Source organism: Hoplias malabaricus, unplaced genomic scaffold, assembly GCF_029633855.1.
Source record: "Hoplias malabaricus isolate fHopMal1 unplaced genomic scaffold, fHopMal1.hap1 scaffold_228, whole genome shotgun sequence".
NCBI classification, from domain to species: Eukaryota; Metazoa; Chordata; class Actinopteri; order Characiformes; family Erythrinidae; genus Hoplias; species Hoplias malabaricus.
This window is the reverse complement of record NW_027100938.1, coordinates 53,807-60,512: the sequence shown is the minus strand read 5'-3', so window position 1 is coordinate 60,512 and position 6,706 is coordinate 53,807.

Genomic DNA, 6,706 nt, shown 5'->3' with positions numbered 1-6,706 from the left:
AAGTTACTTTAACCAAAGATACTATATACAAACAAAGATTTAGATCTAATTTAGTATTATTATTATTGTTATTAAAGGCTAAGCAGCAGCTCTATGAAAGTGTCAAACAAATAAATACAGTGGAATTTGAGTTTCTAACTTGTGTTTATTGATACTCAGAAAACATGTTATTTCTTACTAATTGAAGGAATAAGGTTTAAAAGACCGTTGGTCCCCCCCCCAACGGTGTTGGGAAACTCTAATAGGCGTCTTGCCTGTGACGTAGATGGTGGACAACAACTCTAGAAGCTGCACTTAATTTAATGCAAAATGACGAAAAGGTGTGTTGTTTTTGGCTGCAATCATTCAATGTACAGTGGGACATCTGTGAACAAATGGCCCAAAGATCCCAAAATATCCAGAAAATGGACTAAATTTGTTCACTTTAAACGGGCACTTTGGAAAGGACCATCCGCTCACTACGTTATCTGTAGCTCATTTCACTGGCGCTTTTCCAACAATATGGGCATGTAAGGACACCAACGAAAGGTGTTCAAGAGCCTCTGTAACATGGAGGTAAACAGGGTAAGGACACTCACTTCGCCTGTTTTAGTTGGTGTTAGTTAACGTTAGCTTGACTCGCTAAACTCGGTGCTCAGATTATACTCGGCTACGTAGCTGCATTACGGAGGTTTATAGTGTCGGATGAATTCGAGTTCGACTTCGATCACATTTACAAGAATAACGGTACCTCTACATTTGAGTTTAGCTTATTGCTAGGCTACTGTCATGAATAATGTTGGTTATTTAGCTAGATACTGTCATAACAGTCAGTCATAACGGTGTTTTACCGCGGCGTTGTTCAGCTGTTGTCCACCAGTGACGTCCCGGTCGCGTTCGAGAATTAATAAAATTGTCAGTTTTAAAGCAAATTAAGCTGCTATTTTCATTTTAATTCACACTTATATCTGTCAGTGACTACAATAATGTGGAATATTCATGGAGGTCCATTAAGTGGTGCTTAGCCTTTAAACTCTTGTCAGTATATGGGTGTGAAATCTTCAAAAAAAGCATGAAAATGTGAGTAAGCCCTGTGATTTAACTCTAAACAAAAATAATAGGAGAGTAAACTCTTTAAAAAGGGAGTAGACTCTAAACAAGAAATAGACTAAACTCTATAAAAGAGTTGAAAAAGATAAACAAACAGTGTTCACCCTCAGCTGCATCTCTGCTCGCGAGAAAAGAGTTTTATTTTGTGTTCATAGACTAGTCCATCTGCGCTGGATGTGGATGAGCTGAGATATTCAGTTGAGTGTAGCGCTCATATTTCCACAGCACTGGTAAGTGATGGGTCTTCGGCTGTGAGAGGCTTTATGTGGAGTTATTTTTCACTAGAGAGACATAAAGCCTGTCACAGTGGCATATTTTCCTCTGAGTGCTGAGCATTTTCCAGTGGCATGAGGTTAGCAGTGTAATTAACGAGGGGAATGAGCGGGGCTATGTGTCAGATAAACCATATTGGAGTTGGTCTGTGAAGAGGCCCAGTCCAGACTCGGATTCTCTTCTTAGCGAGGATCTGAACCTGATATTGCTGGCACCACTGAGTGATATTACATTTTCCAGACTTCCCCAGCTCCCTGTGTGTAGATTATTATTATATTGGCCTCAGTGAGGAAATACGAGCCTGAATGCTGATGAAGTAGCAGGCAAAATGTACATGTCACTGCACATTTACAGTAAATAAAGGGCTCCCTATTTCATCCTGGCCCACCAGCTCTTTACAGAGCACTTTTCTCTGGCGCTGAAGGCAGAATTCTCCTCAGAACAAAAGTGTCCACAGCAGACGTCTCTTTACAGGCGAGGAGTGTAAAGCTTTATAGAGTGGGGGAGGTTAAAAATGCACACGGACGCATAAAGGGGCTGCATTGTTGAACCTCCACTCGGTTCAGTGATTCACTTCCATTCTCGTCTGTGGTGATACTCTGCACTTACTCTCATTCCTTCTGTGTCTACCTCTTTTTCAATATATAACTCTATCTCCTCTGCGTCATCGTTCTGTCTCTGGTCTTTCTCTCCATTTGTCTTTCATTTTTCTTCTTTTTCTCTTCTACACGTTTTGTTCTCTTCCTCCATCTCTCCCATGTTTCTCTATCTCTCAGATCTTTGGTCTTTTGATGTGTCTAGTGTCAGCAGTGTGTGTGTGTGTGATAGAGATGTGGTGTATGTGTGTGCACATATGTGTGTGTGTGTGTGATAGAGATGTGGTGTATGTGTGTGCACATATGTGTGTGTGTGTGTGATGCTCTAAGGGTCCAGTGGCAGGTTCTCACAGTTTTGGCTGGTGTTGGTTTTCCTCGGAGCGCAGAAGCTGGGGCTAATTTGCTAATAGATCCCCCTGGAGCCTCTCTCTCTCTCTCTCTCTCTGCCTCTCTCCCTCTCTCTCTCTCGCTCTCTCTCTCTGCCTCTCTCTCTCTCTCTCTGCCTCCTCTCTCTCTCTCTCCTCTCTCTCTCTCTCTCTCTGCCTCTCTCTCTCTCTCTCTCTCTCTCTCTCTGCCTCTCTCCCTCTCTCTCTCTCGCTCTCTCTCTCTGCCTCTCTCTCTCTCTCTCTCTCTGCCTCTCTCTCTCTCTCTCTCTCTCTCTCTCTCTCTGCTCTCTCTCTCTCTCTCTCTCTCTCTCTCTCTCTCTCTCTCTCTCTGCTCTCTCTCTCTCTCTCTCTCTCTCTCTCTCTCTCTCTCTCTCTCTCTCTCTCTCTCTGATTATCCAGGCCCTAAGAGCGTAATTAGGTTTAATCCTGATGAATAAATGATTGTTTCTCATGGCTCTCATATTGTGCCTGAGCTCTTTTTTTAGGCTCTTTTCCCATGCTGACTGAGTCAGGCTCAATACACACACAATGCAAAAAAAGCAGGATCAAAGCCAGGCTCGAGTCAGACGTCTTTAAATGGATATCCCGTATCCCAAAGGCCAACTGCTAAACAAATGCAGTTCACATCTCCAATAAAGGAAGTGGTAGCACTGAAAGAAATCTCTTTCACACTCTTTCACCCTTTAATCCACCAGTCAATCAGCGCATGTTTGGGGTCTTCTTCTTACACAGCACCACATTAGCTACACAGATACCACTCCACCTTAACCCTAAAGCACTGGATGGAGCTCTACCACTTTGGAGAACAGAGTTCCACTGCTCCACAGACAAATGGTGCCAGGGTTTTTAAACCGTTTAACTGGAACATGGCATTGAGCTTGGAGATGCAGATGCTCCAGTGTCCTGTTTTGTGTCATGCTTATCAATAGAGATTATAGAACTGTCTTTACCTACTGTGTGTGCACCATAAAGAAACTGCAATCACTCGTTATATCAGTTGTATACACGGATCTCACCGCACGTCATCGTATTAAACCTTAGAAGAAAACTGAATGGTTCACCAGCTTAACAAATGAAGCCAGAAAAGTCACTTAACCGCAGGTTTCCAACAGCTCAACTTCTCAACATGCTTTGTATACACAACAGATGGTGGTTAAATAAAGACAAGCCTGTGTACAATTAAAACCCTGAGCATGCCCTTGTATTGACATGTACATGTTTGGGCTGGCAACAAGAGCACAGCTAAATCGACAGAGAGTGTTCAGCGACTGTATGCACTTCTAAACTGATTGATTCAGGAATGGTGTTCCTTAGAACTTTCAATATCCCTCAGTATTAGAAAAAGGGGCATAGCTGCTCTCAGATCAGTGTAAAGAAAGGGGGGTAAACATGCCATGGGCTTTTATGAGGTGTTAACGGCTAAGACCAAATCCACAGTGGTGCGAGAACAAGCAGCTTTCAGTGGAATTAAAACTCAGACAGGCCTTTATCCAACTTGACAAACCTGTTCTTAATGCTAATGTCACAACCACGTAGTGCAGGAGGGTGAAGCATCGGAGCACGAGTCAATGATTTAACTGATCTCAGTGAACGCCAAACGCTGCAGGATTTCAGTTTTTAAAATAAACTAAATGCAGATGTGTAGTTTATTGTTTTTCTTACTCATTTGGAATGTCAGCTAGGCTAATTAACAGAATTTTAAGACCTTTATGTCTTCATTTTTGTATTCATTAATAGACACAAAACATATACATAATGATAAATTGATATGTGGGGCTTCTTAGTCAGCTTTCACTTCACTACAGAAGATATATATTCAGTTCCTAAAAATCGTATTCATACATTCATTCATTGTCTGTAAACCTTATCCAGTTCAGGGTCGCGGTGGGTCCAGAGCCTACCTGGAATCATTGGGCGCAAGGCGGGAATACACCCTGGAGGGGGCGCCAGTCCTTCAAAGGGCGACACACACTCACACATTCACACACACCTACGGACACTTTCGAGTCACCAATCCACCTACCAACATGTGTTTTTGGACTGTGGGAGGAAACCGGACCACCCGGAGGAAACCCTCGCAGACACAGGGAGAACACACCACACTCCTCACAGACAGTCACCCGGAGGAAACCCACGCAGACACAGGGAGAACACACCAAATCAAATCAAATCAAATCAAATTTATTTATATAGCGCTTTTCACAACTGATGTTGTCACAAAGCAGCTTCACAGAATTCCAGTAAGACAAGATTTGACATGAAATGTAAAGACAAATGTAAAACCCTCAAGTGAGCGAGGCCAGGGGTGACAGGGGCAAGGAAAAACTCCCCCAGCTGAGGAAGAAACCTTGGGAGGAACCAAGGCTCACAAGGGGTGACCCATCCTCCTCTGGTCAATCTACTGGTGATGATAGTTAGTGGTCCATGAGAACTTCAGTGTAGGGACAGCTTCAAGGCACTTGGTGGTTGCTGGAGCGTGGGCAGCTGGTCTGAAGCGTGGAGGAGGATCTCGACAGTCATCCATCAGTGCCCAGACAGACAGGTGGGCAGTCGTTTACTCGGAAAGATGTAAAGGGATGGAATTAGTTTTGAACTGTTTTGTGTTTGTAAAGTAGAAAATATGAAAATTTCCAGAGTGTGGCTAATGACTCCGGCAGATCTGACTATGACAGCATTAACTAAAAGGAGAGAACCAGGAGGACACACAGACACGGGAGCATCCTGAAACACTGGCATCCCTCCGCTCCACCGTCAACAAACCTGAGTGATCGCGAGAAGCGGCGGGACGACAGCACCAGCGTCTGTTTACTATAATTCCCTGTGTCCATGGACCCCCCCGGATCTGCCGCCTTTATCTATGGGGGAGCATTAGCTACCAAATGATAAACTAAACAAATGAGTTTTTAGCCTACATTTGAAGATTGCGACTGTGTCTGAGTCCCGAACATTTTTTGGAAGATCATTCCAGAGTTGGGGGGCTTTATAAGAAAAGGCTCTTCCCCCAGCTGAGGCCTTCTGAATTCTGGGAACATTTAAAAATCCAGTATTCTGTGATCTGAGTGAACGTGGAGGCTCATAATAGGAAATTGTATCTTGAAGATATTCAGGAGCAAGCCCATGTAGAGCTTTATATGTTAATAACAAAATTTTGTAGTCAATGTGGAATTTAACAGGCAGCCAATGAAGTGATGATAAAACTGGGCTGATATGTTCAAATTTTCTAGTTTTAGTGAGGACCCTAGCTGCAGCATTTTGAACTAGTTGAAGTTTTCTTAAATTGCTGCTGGTGCATCCTGACAGTAGTGCGTTACAGTAGTCAAGCCTTGAAGTAATAAAGGCATGTACTAATGTTTCTGCGTCCTGGAGGGATAAGGCATTTCTAATCCCTCCACACCTCAGGGAGAACACACCACACTCCTCACAGACAGTCACCTGGAGGAAACCCACGCAGACACAGAGAGAACACACCACACTCCTCACAGACAGTCACCCGGAGCGGGAATCGAACCCACAACCTCCAGGCCCCTGGAGCTGTGTGACTGCGACACCTACCTGCTGCACCACCGTGTCGCCCGCTATCTTTATTTATTGTCTTTTAATTCATATATATATTGAATTAGCTGAAAATATTGGTGAATAATCAAAATGTCTAATTATTCACAATTTTCTTTTCTCCACAAATGAAGCTGATCAACCAAGACAGGCTTATTTCCCTTTATTCGCTTCAAGATACATTTACCCATGCAGTATGGATCACAGTGGCAAAACTGCACAATTAATTCTATTAGAAAATATTTAACAACTCAGCTGCCATTTGAGGCACACAGTTAACATTCAAACTAGTTCGCATTACTGATTACTTAAGAACATGTTACTCGGAACACCAGACGTACTGCCTGTTCATATAAAAGAAAATCAATACATGGTGCTTCAGCATGCAACCTGGTGTCATTGTATGACTGTGGTATGCACTATGTATGTGTCAATCCTGTTATTTTAGCTTAGCAGATGTGTTTGTGTGTATGCCTGATGCATTCCTCTGAGCCAGGTTTGACTAGAATAACATGTCGCCACGACCGTAACAATATCTCATATTTCTGAAATGGCGGCTTTATCGAAGAAGGAAAAACATTTTTTAAATTAATGCCTGGTTACACACTCAGTAGTCCGTGTAATAACTGAACGACAGAGGAAACCCTCAATGTTTCAGGATCTATTCATTCATTCATTGTCTGTAACCTTAATCCAGTTCAGGGTCGCGGTGGGTCCAGAGCCTACCTGGAATCATTGGGGGCAAGACGGGAATACACCCTGGAGGGGGCGCCAGTCCTTCACAGGGCAAACACACACACTCACACATTC